The sequence below is a fragment of the Capsicum annuum genome, chromosome 9 (assembly GCF_002878395.1).
Source record: "Capsicum annuum cultivar UCD-10X-F1 chromosome 9, UCD10Xv1.1, whole genome shotgun sequence".
Taxonomy (NCBI): domain Eukaryota; kingdom Viridiplantae; phylum Streptophyta; class Magnoliopsida; order Solanales; family Solanaceae; genus Capsicum; species Capsicum annuum.
In genome coordinates, this window is record NC_061119.1 from 52550155 (window position 1) to 52574437 (window position 24283).

The following is a 24283-nucleotide window of genomic DNA, read 5'->3' on the forward strand; positions in this document are numbered from 1 at the left end:
TGTAATTTTGCTTTTTTTGGATGCTTAATGATGCCTTGAAAGTATCTTTCCTTCTCCTCTTAGCCGCCTTGATCTCTAGTGAAGTGTATTGATATGAAATCCTCTTTGATGAAATGACACCCCTCTTAGATGTCATTTCCTTTATAGAAGCAGTTAGTACATTAATAGCATTAATCACTCCATCATGTTTCGCCTTACAGTCTTGATATTTGCATGTAGAACATTCGCTGGATGTGGCAAAATCTAGAGAAAAATCTGTACAACTAGTATGATCATAATCATAATGGCTTGTAGTTTCAAAAACGGTAAGAGAAACATCATTAGCCTCAAAAGCAGCACCACTACCACTACCACTACCATTACCATCGTCAACAGCAATAAGCCTATCCTCCAAAATTATTTTTCTTGTGATGGTTGTTGCTCCAAACAATTCTATTTTTATTCCATTAATGATCTTAGGGTACGATAAAGTTTGCACAGATCGTAAAGTAAGAAAAAATGGTATCTTGAACTCTTGGTTGGTCAGAACAAGTCACGGATAGATAATCTAAAATATATCGATACATATATTAGAATAATGATGAAATCATTTAAAATAATCATTAATTAAAACAAAAACTTAATTAGAATTGGACTGACTGCTTCCTGGGGGGGATTGAAAAGATCAAGAAATTTTATATTTTTATCGGTTTTGGCCGACAACCATCTCAGGACTCTTGGATAGGAAACTTTTTCCTAGTAGTTCACTTGTTTTCTCAAATAAGGAATGGCTTCAAATTCCCAAGTTTATAACATAACGCCAATAAATCAAAATTATTATTGAATAAAAAAATATGAATCATATCATGATAAAAGAAATATTTACCGTGAAGGCCCATGGAAAGCCATATAAGTTAACTATCTTTGGCGTCAACGGAGTCAACAAATATTGAACAATTATTTTGAAGCTTTCATAACCCCAAAGATAGCTATTAAATGCCTCAAGATCCTCGGAGAGATTTATTAAACCAGGGCTTATGTTGTTGTTAATGTCTCTCGCCCAAAGAATATTATGTACAAACCAAACCATGCATGATGATTTCTTGTGCTTCTTTGAGACTTCTTTACCTTTTAATGCTTCTATTAAATTTTTATTTTTGAAGCTTGGACGAACAATGGACACCAGGTCCTCATGATCACTCGACTTGCCTTTGCCTTTTTTGGGTGTGCGGGGTGCTTTTTTTGGGTTAGAGTAGGTATAACTTGAGAAGGAGAATGAGGATAACATTTTAGTTTGGTAACTATGGAAAACTCCTTCCAACCAAAACAAATAGGCATGCCACAATAATTTATCCATACCTCATCCATCTTGTCTTTATTTTCATACATAAATATATGCTTGAGAAGATCGTATACCATTTTCATCTGGAAACGAACATTGTTGTCCTCTGACAAATCAAGATATTGCCCAAAGCAGCTTTCCCTGAAATAAGCATCCAATGTTTGTTCTCAAAGTATTTTTCTGAAGGCATCGAAAGATTTTCCCATGGCTGACTTAACTACGAAATCACCCATTAAATCTGTGGCACCATCGTACCTCATTATCATAGGATAACAATCAATGCTGAAGGTTTTGACAAACTCTTCAGCGAAAGGGCTATTAGTATTTAGATCATCTTTTTTGAGACATTTTTCCTCCCCGTATTCATTATTTTCTGCTCCTGATTGAGATAACGCTTGTAAAGAAAGCTCATAGAGTGGTTGATGTAGCCGAGCTACTACACTTGTTCCTTTACTTGGACTTGATTCAGTTTTTTTTCTTTTAGGGGCCATATTATCTTAAATTAGCAAGAACATAAAATAGATTATAATTGATTAATGCATCATTAAAAAGGAATAACAGTAAATCTGACATGTACAATGGTAAAATAACAATTCCAACAGACCACACATCTATTACACCAAGTATGTTATCTGTTGCAATATATAACTGACCTATTGCAATGGATGAGTAAGCCATTGGCAATAATAAAAATAGACCACTAATCTGTTGCACCGGGTATTTTATCTGATGGAACATATAATCGACCCGTTGCAATGGATGAGTAAACTATTGAAAACCATAAAAAAAGATCACTAATCTGTTGCACCAGGTATTTTATCTGATGGAACATATAATCGACCTATTACAATGGATGAGTAAATCGTTGAAAACCATAAAAATAGATCACTAATCTGTTGCAGTAGGTAGTTTATCTTTTGCAATATATAACCAACCTCTTGCAAGGATGAGTAAAACATTGGAAACCATAAAAAACAAATCACTGATCTGTTGCACCAGGTAGTTTATCTGTTGCAACATATAACCAACCTGTTGCAAAAGATGAGTAATCCGTTGGAAACCATAAAATAGATCTCTAATTTATTGTACCAGGTAGTTTATCTATTACAATATATAACCAACATATTGGAACGGATGAGTAATCCGTTAGAAATCATAAAAACAGATTACTAATTTATTTCACCAGGTATGTTAACTATTGCAACATATAACTAACTTATTGCAATGGATGAGTAATCCATTGGAAACCATAAAACCAGATCACTAATCTGTTGCACTAAGTTTGTTATCTGTTGCAACATATAACTAACTTGTTGTAACGGATGAGTAAACTACTGGAGATAATAAAAACAGATTACTAATCTGTTGCACTAGGTATGTTATCTGTTGTAACATATAACTTACCTGTTGCAATGGATGAATAATTCATTGAAAACCGTAAAAATAGATACTAATATGTTGCACTAGGTATGTTATCTGTTATAACATATAACTGACTTATTACAACGGATGAGTAAATCATTGGAGATAATAAAAACAGATCACTGAACTGTTGAAACGTATCACTTTTCTGTTACAAAATGAGTTATCTGTTGAATCAATATTGTTTAGATTTCTTCTAAATAGAAGAGTCGTCTATCACAATAGATGAATAATCTGTTAGATTGTTCATCTATTGTATCAGATTTTTGTAGTTGCATCAGATTTTAATCTGTTGCATTAGATATTTTCATCTGTTGCATCAGATGTCTTCATCTGTCGCATCAGATGTTTTATCTGTTGCATCAAATGTTTTATCTGTTGCAACACCATTTTTACCAAGACAAATAAAAAATCAACCCAACAGCACCAATAGATCACACACACACACTACGAACATCAACTGTGAACAAAAATCATCAACAAATCCGAATCAATAGTACGGCAACAAGAAGAAGAAATACCAGAAATTAGGGTTTTATTTAGTCCACATTTCTATACTAGAAGAATAGTTGGCTCAAGTTCCTCTGTTTTTTCATTATTTTTTACCTGTGAAAAAGGAAATGGGACGACGAAGAACTCGAAGTTGTTTTAGCCGGAGAAGTCTTCACGTTGATTGATGGTTGAAAGTCGAAAGGCAACTCGCCCAACTATTTTTCGCCGAAGGTTGAAATCGCCAGGGATTGAAGGGAGAATTTCGCAGAACTGTTGGTTGGGAGAGAGTTGAGAGAAGCTGTCGAGAGAGAGAGGAGAGAGACTAATTGATTTAGATTAAAGAGGGGTGTGGGTTGATTTGTATTTTTGAAAAGATTAGAAAGTTTTAAAAATATTAATCAAATCCATAATTAACTTAATTAAGTTTCCTAATGATGTTTGACCCTTTAAGTTGGTCAATGTAACCAATCCTTCATTCAACACTTAAAAGACACGTTTCCTTCAATTTACTCAAGTGTCTAGATCTATTTAAATGGTATGAAAAATCTGAAAAATAAACTGTTATATGTCATAAACCTCAAAATATGTTATCATCAAGTTCATTACAACCTCTTTGAACTTCCCATCAAGTTCTGACTGCGGAAGGGAGAAGCAATATCTTTCTTTCGTCCATTTAATTGCAAAGATTAGCACATTACTGAGTTCACGATTTCTTGCTTTTATATATTCTCACTGTGTCTTGTTCTCACAATTTTGTTATTGATTTTCCTTCTAAGATATTGTTTTGTCAACTAGGTAGATAATGTTAACATATGTTCCCTAAGAGAAAATTGTCTGCATGTGCAATGTTGTTGTACTATTCCATCTCGCACATTTTAAATATATTGGAGTACTTTTGACATTAGCTTTACTGATAATACATACAAAACATCCTATGCTCTTAACATATTAGAGATTTCCATCTTCAAGATCGGCCTGTTGAACCACCCAGGCACCACCATGCATTGTGTGTTGGATGTATGTATGTGTACATTGAATATTACAAAAAGAAATCTGTAGCGACTTATGTAAATTTTTTGACCACTTTAATTCATGGCATACATTATTTCTTCGGCTCTAACTGTAACAAACAGAACGTAAGAAATCGACAACAATGAAAATTGACAAATCATTGGGCCCGTGCACAACATGGGCTCTACACCACTAATATATTTGTATATTCATTTATATTGTATATTATATATAGAAAGGTGTGTTGAGGACGATCAATGATATTTCTATAAATATAGTTTCATATAAGAGCAAAGTTGTAAGTGTGTTCTCAATTTAAAACTCTAGAAGCATCCGTTCTCTCTCACCGGAACAAAAAAAGGGCACAACTCAACTCTTCTCGGTTATTGCCACTCAGAAGTCAGGTAATATTTTCTATAAAATTTACCTAATCTTCTTCCGGATTCTTCATGAATTGATGCTTCCTTCCACCGCTCTTAATCTATTTCTTTTGCCATATATTTTTTTTCTTCAAACTTTTGATTTCATCATATCATCTGGGTGTTCCAATTGCAGGTATATTTCTAGCAAATTTATTCTAATTCTCAACTTCTGAATTTATGATCTGAATGTTATAGTTGATATCGATGATTATATGTTTTGTCCATTTCCCTCTCCAAGTATGTAAATTTTTGTATTCCTTCCTCAAGTATGTAACTTTTGAGATATTTCATTACATTGCTTTTTGTTAATCATGTTAGTGCTTGAAAGATACTTTCTTATGCACTTTTTTCAATCAATTTTTTTTCTTAACAACATGGATCTTCCATGAACAAGTTTTGAGCCTCCCTTTTTGACAACCCTTTTATATTTTTATTTGCATTTTTTTAATCTATTATCCTAGACATACATTATAAGATTACAAGATTATGAAGAGGAAGAATTATTAAACAGTATAGAAAACTTACGCATATATTATGAACATCAATATTATTTAGATTCAGATGGATATTATACAGACTAAAAATGTCAGGATATATTAAGAAAATTAGAGCAAACCAAGAAGACCTACATAAAGAAATTAATTATAGAAAACAAATTAGAGAAATAATGAAAAACCTAATAGAAAAATTAAAATGAATAGAAGAAACGTTGAAAAATTTAGAAAAAAACAAAGATAAAAGTTTAAATAGTTTAAAAAATTCATTAAAAAAAGAGCAAGAAAAAATAGTTAGTAGTATTAATAACCTCAAACAAGATATTAAATACAGTACAAGTAGAACAGATTATTATACATTTACTTTAGAAGAATAAAATGATAAACTACGAATATCTAAAATACTGGAAACGAGAAATGGAAGAAATAAAATTAACAGAAAACCTTATAAAAACGAATTTAATTGAATATTTTAAAACAAAAGATATAGAATATTTAGAATATCTTAAAAATAATATAGAAGACTTACAAAAACTAAGAGAAAAAGCTAAAGAATATTAAAGCAAAGCATTTAATCAACTACCATTTAATCACCCCAAAATATGAATATTAATAAAATTGAACATATTAATAAAATATATGAAAATAAAAAATACAAGAACGAAGAAAAACAGTTAATGACTATTACTACAAAGTATTTAACAATTACATAAATTAATGGATATATCGAAAAGAATAAATCATTAAAAGAAATTGAAACCTAACTATATAGTTTATACCAAAAATACAAAAGATTACATAGTACTAACGAGGATCCTACAATACTAGATAATTTAATTACGATAATATCTAATTTAGAATATGAATTAATAAAATATCTTAAGTCAAGAAGATAAAAATGAAAAATATTTCAACCGATAATATTTAGAAAATACATTATATAAAAATAAATACTTATTACCTAATAACTATTTACTTTCTAGTAAAGTTACCGTGCCTAATCCGTGCCCCTACAATTGGTGCCAAGAGCAAACCTTACTATGGCTTTTACCACAGTTGAGAACCTTTCTGAGAGTCAAAATTTTAACGACATTACCTTATAATTTTTGCTCTACTTCACAGGTAACTTTACTTCTCATTAGATATATAAGACATGTTGGCACTGAAGGAAATCATGTGCTTAGTTGAGACAAAAGGATAGCAGAATTACCCCGTGCTGTGGTGACTTTCTAAGTTTTTAAAAGTAATTAGTCATCAGGAATATTATGCAATGATTTGGTGTTTTTTTCTGTCATTCATACTTGTAGTTCAGGTAAATTCTTTTCACTTCGTCTTTATTGGTAATGTCTATTTGATCGTGATGTTTTATTTTACAACATAGATCAATGTTTTATTAGATTAGGCATGTCTAACTAGCACATGCACGTTTGATTTATCTAAGGTACTTGATATTTACCTAAAACAACTCAATCCTAATATATGTGGAGAGTTGAATTTGACATTTCGGGATTGTTTATCTATTGAGTATTTTTTTTGAAAGAACAATATTTTTTGAGTTTTTTCTAGGTTAAGATAATATGTTCGCTTATATCTAAAAAATTTTCTTTTGTGTGTGTGAATTTTGTGAGTCCTAATAAGTTTCATCTATTCTTTCTTAGTGAGACTATTTTTTTAGAAAAGATTGCTTTGGAATCTTCATTGGACATCTAAAGGTTATGTACATTTGCGCTTTATTTTTCTATTAAGTTAGAATGTTTTGATTTAGGATATTTCATTTATTCAAATCTAGGTATTCCTTTTTCATTGTGTAAGAAATTTTTTGATTTTTGTCTCAACTATTTTTCTGGTTTGGTTGTGTTAGGGTTTTGCCTTGATTTTTTTACCAAAATTAACTTTTACAGGGTTTTTGCCCTGATTTTCTTACCAAAATTAAGTTTTACTTTTTCTTGAAAGGAAAATAAGAGTAACCATATTTACTTTTACTTTTTCTGAAAAGAAAATATAAAACTTTTTCATATTTGGCTAACCTCTTTCTTGGAGGAAAGGTTTTGGAACCTTATAAATTAAAGACCCTCTTCTCATATCATAGCACAACAGCATCCATAATGTAGTCTTTAAAGAGTCTTTTTTTACGGGAGATTTCTCCTAATAGGTTTAATATTTTTGATATTAGGTTTTATAATATGTAGGCCGATTGGCCAAAACATATAATAATTTAATGTTTTTTAGTATTGTTTTCTTTGTTGTCTAATTTATTGTCTCAAGGTTTGCAAACTTTAAGCTTCCGCATGACGCCCTCTCGATTTTGAACCCAACAAGTGATATCAGAGCTTACAGTTCAATGATCCAATGGCGTGGTGAGACGAGATTAAACAGGTTTAAAGCGGTTTCAAAATCAAGCTGCAACCAATTTGATGACAACGAAGATATATGTCCAAAAGCTACATGTGGAGATAATTGTCAGTCATATTTTCAACAATCCTACTGTCACTTATTTGAAATTAAAGCTCACTTTTAACCCTGCAAAAGGGCTCTAATATTTTTAACCCGAAAAGGGCTAATATATTTTTTAACCCCAAAAACTCTATTTTTAAACATGTCAAACAGTAGTGATATATGAAGAACGAAGATCATGTACAAGAAGAAGGAGGATCAAGAATATTTTGAAGAAAATCAAGTCAAAAAGGGGAGATTTGTTAGGGTTTTTGCCCTGATTTTCTTACCAAAATTAAGTTTTACTTTTTCTTGAAAGGAAAATAAGAGTAACCATATTTACTTTTACTTTTTCTGAAAAAAAATATAAAAATTTTCCATATTTGGCTAACCTCTTTTTTGGAGTAAAGATTTTGAAACCCTATAAATAGAAGACCCTCTTCTCATATCGTAACACAACAACATCCACAATGTAATTTTTAAAGAGTCTTTGTTTAGGGGAAGATTTCTCCCAATAGGTTTAATGTTTTTTATATTAGGTTTTATAATATGTAGGCCGATTGACCAAAATAAATAATAATTTAATGCTTTTTAGTATTGTTTTCTTTGTCGTCTAATTTATTATCTCAAGGTTTGCAAACTTTAAGCTGCTGCATGACACCATCTCAATTTCGAACCCAACAGGTTGTGTATATTAATAAAGATAAGCATTGAATACATGAAAACAAAAGATATGGAACATATAGAATACCTTAAGAAAAATATAGAAGAATTAATAAGATTAAAACAAATAACAAAGGAATGTTATGATAAAACATTTAATCAAACATAAAATTATACGTTAGGTATCTACTCCCCTTCTAACCCCCAATTTGGTATCAGAGCCTAGTAGTTAAAATACTAACAAATGGACAATACACATAAATCACAAAGATATAAAAAACTAAAACAAATAATATCTAAAAAATGAAGGGAATTGAAAATAAGGAGAGAAAGGCTACAATATATCATAATTGTTGGAGTATGTCGAGAATCAATAAATACACAAAGGGAAGAAATATCACATTTGGAATCACAAATAGATAGCTTAGAATACATATATCAACATGACCTATATACAATTAAGTAGATAAAATGTACAAAAAAGAATTTACAATAGATGAAAAAATATATGAAAACTATGAAGGATTAAAAATAAGAATAATTTTTTCTAATTTAGGAAGAAGATATAAAAAAAATAGGTGAACATTGATATTTAATGATAGAAAAAGAAGAATTAAAATTATAAGATAAGTTAACAGCTATGGTAAGGATAACAAAAGAAAATGAAGAAATAGACAGAAAAAAAGAAATAGATAAGATAAAACAACAAACAACGGACGAAATACGAAAAATAGAAGAAATAAAAAATAATAGGATTTCAGAGTTAGAAAAGAAATTGCAAATGCTAAAAGATTTATATGAAAAAAGACAAAAAGAAAAAGACAAAAAGGATAAAGAATAGAAACTACTAGATGAAATAAACCAATTTAAAGAAAAATTACAAATAAAAAATGAAGAATTAAAGGTCAATGAATTAGAAGTAAATACAATAGATACTGAAAAAATAAATGATTATGATTCAGAAGATAGTGAAACATATACAGAAATTTTAGAAAGAATAGAAGATCTAGAAATTAAGGAAAAAGAAGAAGCAGTCAATAAAAAAATAGAAGAAACAAACACAGAAGTAAATACTCTTGATAAAAAGGACGATAAAAATATAATACCTAGTACATCAGAAATAATATCTAGTACATCAGAAATAAGAAAACCAACATATAATTACAAAGATAAGCCTAAAAGGTACAACCCAAACAATGAATATAGATGGACACCAAAACAAATAGTTAATAAAAATTACAACTTCTTAGATTTGGACTGTGTAATAGATACAAACAAGACGATACAACTATGGGTAGGATATATATCAAAACAATTACTAGATAATAGTATAGACACAACAGATACACCAGAATACATTGAAAGAACATTAATAGGAACAGTAAAATTATGGCTATCAAATTTGACTGAGGAAAGTAAAAACGTCCTAAGATCTGACAAAAACACAGAAGGAACAACTAAAGCATCACCAATAGAAATATTGAAAAAATATGAAACAACTATAAGAGATGAGTTTAGTAGTATGGCAACAAAAGAAGAAGAACAAAATATAGAAAAAGATACAAACAGGAACCTAATATTAAAATTAGTAAGATGTAATACGTGATACGTAGATGAATATACATGTGCATTTAGAGAATATTATTATAAGGGAAAATATAATATAGAAGAAATTAAGGAAATAAGAAAATTATATTTTAACAAGCTACCTGAATCATTCAGTTCAAAAATAATAAAAAGTAGGGATGAAGCAAAAATAATAGATACTTTACGAGCAAGGATAAAAATTTTACAACAATGGTATAGGATTATATCTGAAAAATACAGGGAAGAAATAAAAATAAAAAAAATATTAATAAAAAATTTATCATGTTGTGAAGATAAGATAGCACCCCAATTTGGATGCGAAGAAAAATATTACAAGAAAAGAAAAAGGCATAAGAAATATAAGAAATCCCAATATAAATATAAAAAAAAAAACAAGAAAAAGATATTATGTAAAAAATTATAAATATAAAAGACCATATAGAAGAAAGAAATCTATAAAAGAACGTAAGTGTTATAATTGTGAAAACTAGGACATATAGCAAAAGAATGTAAAATACCCAAAGATCCAAAAAAAAATAAAAAATATCGAAAATAAAAATAGAAAATAGAAAATACATGGATATAGATTATATAGACTACGAATTAGAAAGTGGAGATAGTATATATGAAATCTCAAAAAATAAAACAAATAATGAAACAGATAACGAATTAGATGACTGAAGAAAGCATACAAATAATAAGACAAGAAGAATATTTAAACGAAGAAGGAACAAACCAAAATATTATATTTGACAGTAATATATTCGAAGAAATAAAAGGAAAGGAATTAGATTTAAGTGTAGAAAAAATATTTAAAATACCAACAATAAGAAATATATTTAATAGACGAAAAGAAGAATACTACGTAGTAAGCCAAAAAGAACAGATAATAGATTGTAGATACGCGAAAGGTAAAGCTAGTATACCGCTAGTAACAAGGAGAATAGTTAATAAAGAAATACAGGATATAAAGAGTAGATACCCAATAAAATATGTACACCTTGGAGGAACGGAGATATTAATAAAAGCATATTTTAGGGAAGGAATAGATACACCAAAAGAATTATATTTAGCAGATGATAGGATCATAAAACCTATAGAAAAAAGTATAATAAGTGCTATAAGAGGGAATCTAATATATCAAAAATTTAAATTTATAATAAGTGCAAACTATTCAGTACCAATAACAGATAAAAACATAGATAAATCATTAGTACTTTTTTCGAAAACATTAGGAATAAAGTTAACCCCAGGAAATAATATATTTTACAGCAAGATGTAAAAATTTATATGTATTAACAACAAAGCATAAGATAACTGGAAAAAATAAAATAAACAAAATACATATAGAAAGTCTTTTTAAGCAATTCGTAAAAACAATAGATAATAATAATTACAGTTATCAGGATATACATATAGAAGGAGATTTGGAAATAGTAAATGAACGGATTGAAACATCAAAACGGATATCTTACGAAAAACTAGAATCATCAAAGAGAATAGCATATGAGATAACCACAAAACCTTACCTAACACAATATTATATAATACGAACAATGGATGAGAAAAAATATTTAGTATTAATAAACACAGGACAGGAAGAAAATGATATGATGAGATATTTAGTAAAAACTGAAGAAATCAAAACTAATAATAATATATGTCCAAATTTACCAAGAAACTTAATAATTAATAAAAATACGACCGAAAAGGAAATTACAATAGGAGTTAGGAGGATAAAAATCGAATTTGAGGTGAAACAAGAAACACAAAAGGCATATATAATACTAGGAATAAAATGGTTAGAACAAGTAAGACCATACAATATAGAACTTACCCAAATAACCATAACATATGATAAGGAAAAATTATTAATAAAAAGAGCTTTAATATGAAAATATATGTACTTATGAAAATAATAATAGAAGGCTATTATAATAGATATTATACATCTATCATAGAAATAGGAGCAGAAGCCAATCTATGTAGATATAACTATTTACCAGAAAGGAAATGGGATAAGTTAAAAACACCAATAGTAGTTAAAGGATTTAATAATGAAGGAAGCCTAATTAGATATAAAGCTAGAAATGTAAAAATACAAATATGAGATAAAATACAAACAATAGAAGAAATTTATAATTATGAGCTAACATCAAAAGATATGCTTTTAGGAATGCCATTGTTAGATAAACTATACCCACACATAATAACTAAAACACACTGGTGGTTTACAACACCATGTAACAAAAGGTTAGAGTAAAAAGAGTTACTAATAAAATAAGAAAGAAAACAGATTGGATAAAAGGAAGTGGAAAAATTACCCAAAAACTAGAAAATATAAAAACCACTGAAGATATGATAGAACTAATAATATTTTCAATAAATAAGGAAGAAATGACCATATTTTCAATTGATAAGGTAGAAATAATTAAAAATAAATTAAAACAATTATATAGTGAAGATCCATTAAAAGGATGGGAAAACATAAAACTACTATAAAAATTGAACTAGTAAATAAAGATAGTATAATAACTCAAAAACCATTAACATATAATTTTGATGATTTAAAGGAATTTAAAATACATATAGATGAACCATTAGAAAAATAATATATACATAAAAGTAATAGTAAATACAGTAGCCCAACATTTATAGTAAATAAACATAGTGAACAAAAAAGAGGGAAAAGCAGGATGGTTATTGACTATAGAAACCTAAATGTAAAAACTATAACATATAATTACCCAATACCAAACAAGATATTAAAAATAAGACAAATACAAGGATATAACTATTTTAGCAAGTTTGATTGTAAGTCAGGATTTTATAACTTAAAACTAGAAGAAGAATCTAAAAATCTAACTGCATTTATAGTATCACAAGAATTTTATGAATGGAATGTACTACCATTTGGATATAAACATGCACCAGGAAGGTATGAACATTTTATGGATAACTATTTTAAATAATTCTCTAATTGTATAGTATACATAGACGATATATTATTATATTCAAAAAGTAAAGAGGAACATCTAAAATTATTAGAACAATTTATAAATATAATAGAAAATTCAGGAATAAGCCTAAGTGAGAAAAAAGCAGAAATAATGAAAAACCAGATAGAATTCTTAGGAATACGAATAGATAAAAACAGAGTAAAAATGCAACAACATATAGTACAAAAGATAATAAATTCAAAAGAAGAGTTAGATACAAAAAAAAAATTACAATCATTCTTAGGTTTAGTAAACCAAGTAAGAGAATATATACCAAAACTATCAGAAAATTTAAAACCACTACAGAAAAAGTTAAAAAAGGATGTAGAATATAATTACAATGAAGAAGATAGAAAACAAGTACAAAAAATAAAAATACTTTGTAAAAAACTACCTAAATTACAATTTCCAGATGAAAACAAGAATTTTATATATATAGTAGAAGCAGATGCAAGTGAGTACAACTAAGGAGAAGAACTCCAATACAAATTTGAAAACGAAAAAATAGAACATCATGGTAGGTATTATTCAGGAATATTTAATGAAACAGAAATAAAATGGGAAATAAATAGAAAAGAATTATGTTCATTATATAAATGTTTATTAGCATTTGAACCATATATCGTATATAACAAATTTATTGTGCAAACAGATAATACACAGGTACGGTGGTGTCTAACTAAGAAAATACAAAATTCAGTTACAAGAAAAGAAATACGGAGATTGGTATTAAATATATTAAATTTTACATTTACAATTGAAATAATTAGTACTAACAAAATTGTTATTGCAGACTACATATCAAGACAAAGCTACACAAACTGATATAACAGAAAAAGATGCACTAGAAGAAATACTCAAGACCCTAACTACACTTTCACTAAAAGTGGACAGCATGGGCAATGAGGTAGAAAAGCTTAAGAGTAATGAAGATAAACTGAAGTCTAAAGCTATAAGTCAGCAGTATGACTATAAAAATGCAGAGCTACGTCGATCGGAAGACATAAAAATCCAGAGCTAAAAGGAGACGTTGGGATACTCCATAAAACCCATAACCTTTATTAATCTACAGCTGTAGGTACAAGCAAAGGAGTTAATAAACAAGGATTAAACCTGAACAAGATATTTGATAAATCATTTATACCAAAAATACAAAAAGACCCTTTATTCGTACCCCGACAAACTACTACATATTTAGAAAGTCTAAACCAAGATAAAAAAAAAACCTATAACCATATAACCAGATCATATATAGAAAATATCCATAAAATACAAACTTACCTAAACCTTAAACCCAGAGCCACAAATATCCAAGAACCAAATAAAGACTATATAACCCAAAATTTACAAGGATACAACAAGCTAATTGCACTCCCAAAGACCAGTGCAAACGTAGTTAAAACTTGTTTCGGTTATGGATTACTTAATACCATATATACCTAAGATGGAAGTGAATTATCAGCTATACCGAAAATATACAAAAGCATTTATAACCTACAAAAAGATAACCAAAGGAAATTTATTTTTCATAAAGTTTTATACTGCACCAGCAGCAATAATATATGATGAAATCAAACCAGCTATATAAGTTATAAAAATTGGATTAACTAGAGATATGATCATACCAGAAGATATTGGACAGCAACCAGAAATACCCAAAGTAAAGATACCAGATTTCTACTCAAACAACCAAATTATTGGAATATCTACGATTATTCAAGAACTAGCAAATAATTATCTCAATGAAAACCCGATATGGAGCTATTATTCAAGAGTCTAGTTAATGATTTATTCAAATTCAAGAGAACTAAGACAGTCAGATATGGAAGAAGTCCAGAGGTGGATAATGACATTACTTAACCCAGAAAGACAACCAACTACAAGAGCAATTAAGAAAGAATTCATTTCAAAAGAATTATTGACCAGATACTGTAAGCTAATAGGACACAAATACTCAGATCACCTATGCTCAAGATGTAATAGAGAAGATAATGTTATCCCAGAAGTCCAACTAGAATAAAAAAATCAATCAAGGCAGATACAAAAGGACCAATGACAAAGAAGATAGAGACAACTACAATAAATGGAGAAAAATCGACCAAGAATGAAGAAAGCCAGCTGGAAGAACAGAAGATAAAAAGCGACATAAAAAGGACGGTCCAATGAGAAAATAAAGAAGATTACCCGACAAGATAAAAAGTTACGAAAGAGACATGTACATTAATTATTGCTTAGTTTTTCAGCACTTTTTGTAAAGATTTTTTTACTTTTTGTAAAAAGAGGACAAATGTGAAGTAGGAATAGTTTACGCAGGAATAGTTTACGCACTTTTAGATTATAAATAGGCAGGCCATTCAGCAATTTAAGGCAAGTCTTTCTATGGAGAGCAAGCCTTCTTTGTAAACAATCAAAAATTCTCTCAAATATCCAATAAGATATTCACTTTTATACTTACATATGGATTATCAAAGCTCAGAATTATTAAATATACAAGAACAGGTATTTTTATTTATAATTATGAATAGCTAAGTCCATTAATTCCTAATAATCATGATATGATAAAATAAATTCATATTAGTTACTATATAGTAGAATTATTCAAAGAATAATATATTGCAAAGTTTATTAGCAAAGAGGAAAAGGAGAAAGTTTCCAGAACTATGCCATCCTAAAGGTGAAACCGGAAAGGCTGAGAAGCCGTGATAGGGTAGTAACCAGAGTTGAGGTGCTGTTTAAGAAAAAAGTATCCGAACGTACAATGCTAATAGTGATAGAGGAACATAGTTATTTAAGAATAATCTGGTATATAGTAATCTAAGGTGATCATATTTTATTATGTATATGATTGGAAGGAATACTTTGGAACTAAGCATCATATGAAAATGACAACCTACATATCTAATGAGATGATAAATAAATTTAAGATACTCATTTTGTATGTACTTAAGGATATAGAAGTAATAGATATAAAGAAACTTATATGGCAAAAGATATTTGACCTTGAGGATGAAGAGTTATTAAATCTAGAATGGATAGAATACGAGTTAGAAGATATAGACTTACATGATGATAGACATTATTATTTAGATTGGTATTACTCAGATTAAAATGATAAACTATGAATACTTAGAATATAGGAGAAAAGATATGAAGGAAATAAGATTAATAGAAATACTAATGAAAAAGAATTTAATTGAATACATGAAAACAAAAGATATGAAACTTATAGAATACCTTAAGAATAATATAGAAGAATTAATAAGATTAAAACAAATAACAAAGGAATGTTATGATAAAGCACTTAATCAAACATGAAACAAACATAAAATTATACGTTAGGTATCTAACCCCCTTCTAACCCCCAATTTGAGATTTTTCCTATTTTTCTTTGAATTCTATAATATATATTTATTGTGTCATGAGGAACTCTTGGTGTGTTTGGTATGAAGGAAAACATTTTCCAGAAAGGGTTTTCCAGTTTTCTTATGTTTGGTTGACTTATATGTTTTGGAAAATGTTTTCCAAACCAACTTATTTTCCTTAAATATAAGAAAAATTACTTCCCTTCTAAAAGTAAGGAAAATATTTTCCAAAACTCTCTTTCAACCTCACTTTAAAGTTGAAATGTTCATCAACTCTCAAAATCATCTACCCCGTCCCCCGCCCCCAATACCCTATTACCTCGATACCACCCCTACCCCACCTCACCTCACCCCATCCCTACCACTACCCCTACCTCCACTCCACCCCATACCCCTACCCATACCCCTACCCTCACCCCACCCCATACCTCTATCCCTACCCCCACCCCCAAAATTCAATTATTTTAAAAAGTATTTCAAATTTTTTTCTTAGTCCATTCCCTATCCCCACCCCACCTCTACCCCTACCAGTCTCCGTTCAAAAATAATACTATATTTTATTAAAAAATTCAAACTTTTCTCTGACTCCCCTCCCCCTTACCATCCCCCTTTCCCATCCCTTTCCCCCACCCCACCCCAACCTTACAACAAGAATAACTAACCTAGTGTATTGCCACAAAGTGGGGTCTGGGGCCTCCCAACCTTTAAAAAACTTATTTTTAAAAAATTTCAATTTTTTTCTTCCCCCTCACTCCCTTTCTTTGACCTCCAGTTCCTACTACCCCCCCGTGATATGAGTACGACCACGAGGATGGAAGAGAATGAGTACATATTGAATCCCTCCAAGGAAGTGCACAAGTGAAGTGTAAAAGAGGGCCTAAATGCACTAAAAATAGCCCCTAAGTTACACTTGATGGGCATCTCACCCTTGAGGAGTATTGTGGTTATTTTGCATTCTATTTTGTAATACACTATAAATAGAACCTCTTAGGGTTTTTAGTCTTAGTTTTGATGAATATTGAAAGTTGTATAAACTTAGATATTTCTCTCTTGTGAGAAAGGCCCCTTTGGCCAAACATTGTAACTAGGGATTTCAACTTGAGTGTAGAATCACTCGTGTTGGATTCAAGATTTAAGACGTTAGATGCTTGGGAGATCGAGGTCCCTCTTGTTCCATGAAACAGATAGGTCAATTATAGTGTGTAGTGTTAAGGGTCCAAGAGTGGAATATGCTCTTGGGTTCTTAAGATTATGTCTGCATGTATTCTATCTTTTTATCCCTTTGTTTAGTGTAATCTTTTGGTGTTGTTTCTTGTGTTGTTGAAACCATTGGTTATTATTATTGTAATCCTCTTGTCCTTCACGTGTTGATATTGTTTTTGGTGTTATACACATCATTGAATCTTGTATTCTTCTTGTTGGTAGCAAATCTGAGAGTGGTCTACAAAAAGGTCCTCAGATCCTTAAGATTAGTGGACTGATTTGGAGTGTGTTTTGTGTTCTCCTTGTTTGTCTTTTATCATTTGGTATTAAAGACATCTTTGATTTTGTTCTAACAAGATCAATCTTGGTCTTGAGAGTTGAAAAAAAAATTAAAAACTGAAAATTCCAGAAAAGAGAGCAATCTGTCCATTTTGTGTTCTTGGCCGAAAATTGTGTTTTTGTTGTGTCTTGGCCGAGATTTTTACTTGTATTTGTTGTATCTAAGTGTTAGTTTTATTCCTCACTAACACATTGAGTCTATATCTTGATTTGAGCTTATATTTTGATGTTGTTGTTCTGAACATAAGCTTTGCCCATTGTTGTTGAACATTGTTGTGGTGGATTGTTTTGGCCATGTGGTTTCTCCTTGATATTCTAAGCTTGACCACGTGATATTGTTGTTAATTGGTGGCTTGAGAACCATTTTTTTGAAGTTGTAGTTGTCTTGGCCAAGTGTTGGAGATATTCTTATTGTGGAATTTAGGAGTGGCCGTGTGAAAATTGTTGGTGTTCTTGAAGATTATTGTTGTAGTTCTTGGTGTTGTTGTTGTTCTTTATGTTCATCACCACCTTCATATATTGTTGAAGATAAAGTGAATGCTAAATCTAAAAAAGTTGAAGGAAAAGGGTGTATTATTCGTTAGTCTTGAAAGACACTACAACCAACAATGACCTATCAATCAAGTCTCAACCACTTTACAACACTTTTCCATGATTTAAGGATCCATGTTTTAAGGAGAAGTACAAGAAAGTCAAGTCTTGAAAACTTAAAATTGAAAAGGGCTCCAAGACTTGTTTGAATTTCCCTCCTTAAACAAATTCCACCAAAGTACAAATTGAAAAATTGACCAAAACTTGAAATTGGACAACAAAAGTTGTGTGAGACCGAGACCAATACGTGGCTGCTACATCATCATGTTTTACTGTTCACACAATATATTTAAGCTCAAATTTTATATTTCTTAGTTTTCTTTTGTTGTTCCTTAGTTTCAATTTCGTTGGTTCCAATACTAATTGGCAAACTAGTACTCATCTACTAGATTGTTAGTTAGTCTTTGTGCTCGTTTGTTCAAGTTAAGTGTTTGCTGTGTGCTTTTCTCTTTTGTGAATTCGTTGTATCTTGTTGGTTCAAGTCCGTAAATAAATTTTCTTTGAGTCAACTCAAATGAAAATCTATTTTGGGCAAGAGTAGACCCGACCCTCAATCACTCGCAAAGTACAAGCCGGCTTTCAACATTTGTGAAACCAAGTATGAGGTAAAAATCAAGAGTGAGAGTGTGGTGAGGCTGTTTTGAACTAACTTGTGTTTTATTTTGTAGGTGTGTTTTTTTCTTTATTTTTGTAGGTACAATTACAAGGGAACCCGCGGTTTCCACCTCTCAACCCATGGACAAAATGCTACCAATGACATTTTGTCCTACCTTGACACTATGTCCTGAGACCTAGCTATGGCAAATAAAAGATTGGATCGTATGGCAGGTCAAAGAGAGCAAGTGGTCTGCCTGGACACACGTTAATAAGAAGGCCGTAGCTCATGTGAGCTACGAGGTAAAAACACTGTTCCCTGCACTCCTATGAACTTAGAATGTTGTGTTATGGCTAGTAGTGGCCAAGTGGATGTAGTTGTGGATTTACCTAGAGTAGAGGTGTTTGAGTCTCCTTATGGTGATACTCTTGGTGATGTTAGGTTACATGAGGAACAAACTCTTGTTGTAAGTACTTAAGCACTAGTTGATCCTTTAGATGAAGAAAATGATTCTTCTTGTAAGAATGATTTATGTCCATATAGTGCTAGCCCTTATAACTTGAACAAGGTTCTATTACCAATTGACAAGAGTACTCACATACTAGTTGACCCTTGTGCGAACCAAGGTGAGTCTACATTTGTATGTGAGTTGCTAACAACTAGTGAGGATATGAATGAAGATAAACTTACTCATGAATGTATTCCACTACTTGAGCATATATGTGGCGTGCTTAAAAAATCTTAAGTTAGTGATACTGTTTATAGAGTTGATCTTAATAGTGCACGTGACTCTTTGAACATCTTGTGTGGTAAAAGCCTTGCTAGTAGTTTTGTTCATAGAGATCATGTGTATAGAAATGTTGTAAATGATGGAATATATCTTTTTGAGGTAGGACTTCTAGGTCGTGTCTCTCTATTCTTGAATGTTAGTCTTGTCTTAAAGGGAAATGTCATCCGTGGTTCTGGGAGTGACATTCTAGGGGAAGGAAGGGCTAACCTCAGCTTAGACCCTTGACTACTTCTTACATTTGACCCCGGCACCCTCCCGGAATATGGGAATTTCTACACTTCCTACTTGATTCTTGGTCAAGACGACAAGCAATGTTTGATTGTGGGTGCTAATGAAGGAAGGCAAGGTTCTTCCTTGTCTCTTTTTGTTGATGATGACCTCTTCCTTTGTGTCATTTATACTAAGGTTTTCATGTTCAACACAAAGGACTCGTGGGTATACTCCAAGTTTGTCCCACCTTGGCATGGCATGTGATGTATGTATTTTGCTAACCCTAACCCCTCATGTCATGAGGATGTGTACTTTTTGTCTTCTCTTAATTTGCAAGGTATGGATTTGAGGTCGAATCCTTTTCAAGAAGGGGAGGATGATATGAGTACGACCATGAGGATAGACGAGAACGAGTGCATATTGAATCCGTCTAAGAAAGTGCACAAGTGAAGTGTAAAAGAGGGCCTAAATGCACTAAAAACAGCCCCTAAGTTACACTTAATGGGCATCTCACCCTTGAGGGGTATTGTGTTGATTTTGTATTCTATTTTATAATACACTATATATAGAACCTCTTAGGGTTTTTAGTCTTAGTTTTGATGAATATTAAAAGTTGTAGACACTTAGACATTTCTCTCTTGTGAGAAAGGCCCCTATGGCCAAACATTGTAACTAGGGATTTCAACTTGAGTGTGGAATCACTCGTGTTGGATTCAATCTTTGAAATGTTGGATGCTTGGGAGATCGAGGTCCCTCTTGTGCCACGTAACAGATAGGTGAATTATAGTGTGTAGTGTTAAGGGTCCAAGAGTGGAATATGCTCTTGGGTTCTTAAGATTATGCCTTCATGTAGTCTATCTTTCTATCCCTTTGTTTAGTGTAATCTTTTGGCGTTGTTTCTTGTGTTGTTGAAACCGCTGGTTATTATTATTGTAATCCTCTTGTTCTTCACGTGTTGATGTTGTTTTGGGTGTTATATACATCATTAAATCCTGTATTCTTCTTGTTGGTAGCGAATTCGAGAGTGGTCTCCAAAAAGGTCCTTGGATCCTTAAGATTAGTGGACTGATTTGGAGTGTGTTTCGTGTTCTCCTTGTTTGTCTTGCATTACCCTGTCCTCTCCCCCCCCCCCCTCCAATTTTTAAATTTTTTTTCTTAACAAAAGAAATTCAAAACTTTTTCTTACCCCACCCCTACTACCTATTTTGACATTCCCACCCACCCGTCAACCAACCCCCTTCCCATAAAAAGATTTAATTTTTTTAATTTATTTTTTAAAAAAGGATTCTAAAATGTATTTTTACACTTTAGCTAAACACTAAAATGTATTTTTTGAAAAATATTTTTTCATTCACCAGCCAAATACTATAAAATATTTTCCATCCACCAACCAAACATAAGAAAACAAGTAAGAAATCAACTTGTTTCCAGAAAAACATTTTCTAGGAAAATTTTTCATGGACAACATTTTCCTTCATACCAAACACACCCGAAGGTTCATAATTTTCTATTGACTAATCTATAAGTTCCTGTTCCTTTATTCTTTTTGTGACTGGTTCTACTTATGCATTTTGTATAATGAATATTTGTTAATAAATCTCTTTGCTCTGTCCAGTTGGCTGCGTACTTTCAATTTCACAAGCTTTCAAAAATTAAATTTTCTCTATGTGGTGGAAAAGAATCGTACCATGACTATAAGAGGTAATTTATGCACTTTTTCCATTATTTAGTTATAATGAAAATGGATCTATGTCACAACCCAAAATTTCAAGGGTCATGATGGCACTTGTCATGGAGAACCTTGACAAGTAAACCTATCACACAAATTAATATAAAAGGAAAATAATTTCAATAACCTAGTAAGACTTCTATATTAAAGCCGAACTACATAATATAGTAAAGTGGAAAGACATAACCAACAATACCATAATCCTAAAACCTGATGTCACAGTGTAAGAATATCATAAGTACAACTGGAGATCAAATGCATAAGATATCCAAAACAAGAATATACTATCTCCAAATATGAATAAAGACATAGCCTATTAAATAAAGGTAGTAGTCAACTCCGGAAGCAAGAATCCAACAGTTACCTCGAATAGATCCAAAGGTAGCCTGAATCAATCACCGTAAGATGCACTCCAACTAAGATCTGCACTGAAAAGTCACAGTAGGGGTGAGTATAGTCCACTTGTACTCAGTAAGTATCATATGCTAACTGGGAAAAGTAGAACATAAAGAATACAAAATACATGATAAGGGCTCGTCATCTGCAATCAGAAAATATCCCACAACAGTAGTCTACACCGTTTCCACTAACAGTTCTATAATATTCACATACATCATAGCAAATACGAGGAAGGAATACAAGTAAGCCAGTATCACACATACAAGTACTAGGAAGGGATTACACATAGACAAGTATAAATCAAGAGAGAAAATACAACACAAATAAAGGCACAATGTAATGCAAATATAATGAAGATGATGATAATGATGATGATGTGATGCACAAGGTTGTGGAACAACCTTCGCATACACCTATAGAGATAAATATTCCCAACACAGGACTCATGGGGGGTTCGCCAACCCATATACAATCCATATCTATATTTCCTCTCTGACATATTCTTCGATAAAGGGTTTTAAAGATGTCATATTTTTTGTTAGAAAAATTTAGTGTTTTCAATATTTCCAGTATTTTCATGGTGGTACCAATGTCTTATGAATGTATATATTATGAGGATGTAATGCTCATAACCAACTAGGATGAGTATTTCCATACCCAATCAATATACTAACCAAGTGAGCCAACACTCCACTCAATATTTTCAGCCATCCATGAATTTCAACATAAACCATATGCCAATAGAATGAAACATATTAAAATACACCATTGATACCACATTATGCTATTTCATCAATCAAGACACAAATAATTTTGTGTACACAAGGACAACAATATCATATAGGACCCCACACGGTCACACATAGCAAATGGTATACAAAGACCATCAAATAACATCATTATATAGGAAAACACACGGGCACAACTGTAACACCCTGCAAAAAAAATCGTCCATGCGTTAGCTCGTGGTAGTATGCTCTTAGAGTTAAATGACTAGAATAGTGTCAAAGAGACTTAGTCTCATTTTTTGGCTTCCAAAATGAGTAAAGTTTAAACCATTTATAATTTTCCTAATTTTGAATTTTTATCATGTGGAAAATTGAATGATCTTTCCATAGATATAAGATTCGCCCAAATCCGATACTCGAGCAAGAAGTTATGGCTAATTTAAGTCTTAATCGTAAAACACCATCATTTTGGTGCTTGGCGCATTGCGGAGTGGATCTATTTAGAAATTTTCAAATTCCAGTAGCCTAGCTCTATTGTGGTGCATCGCGCTGAAGCTCCAGGTCCCAACCAGTGGGACAACACGATGGCTCCGCGTCGTGGTGACCCTAAGAATTTCATTCATCAATTTTTAGTGAGCCACCGTGATTGTGGCACATCACAGTGACCCATAAAATTGAGCTCCCAGTTATATTTTTTTCCGTCTCATTAAGGGCATATTAGGTATTTTTCCACCACCCCCTCCCTTATCAACTTAAACACGAGATTATACTCTTAAGTGCCCACATTATTCATATTTTATTCAAAAATTCACAAGAACACTCTCTAGGGTTTCAAACAAGAATCCCAAATAACTCAAGATTCAACCATGGATTTTAAAAGATAATTAGAGAGTTGGAATCCCCACGTCGTAGGTTTCACGAATCATCTATTATTTTCTGAGATTGAGGTACGTGGAGTTTTTTTCTAAAATCTCATGGACATAGAAATCATGTTTTTAAGAAAGGGGTTTTGAATTTATGAATATATTCATGTTGTAGAAGCGTTGAGGATATTGTTTTGGCCTTTAGGCCTTCCCCCAGATTGATTTGAAATTTTGTATATATGTAAGCATGTGTTTTAAGGTTGATGATTGATTTGAGAGCATGATCCATGAAAAAAAATCCCTCTCTTGTGATGATTTTCATTTACTTATGATATACTATGAAATCATTTGAATGCATCTTAAAAAGCATGTTATGAAATGTCTAAATAATATTATATTTTGGATTATGATTTTGATTCCAAAATAGAGAGGGTTATTTATGTTGATGAATGTTGAACATAATCATATAATGAAAAGAGTTTCATGGTTTGTTAAAGATTACATGACCACACTTTTTTATTGAAAGGATGAGAACTTTTGCATAGCTTTGACTTATATTTTCGGAACATGAAATCTCTTATGCGAATTGCATGTTTGGGTGGTCTGAACTATGTATTAATGAAAAGATCA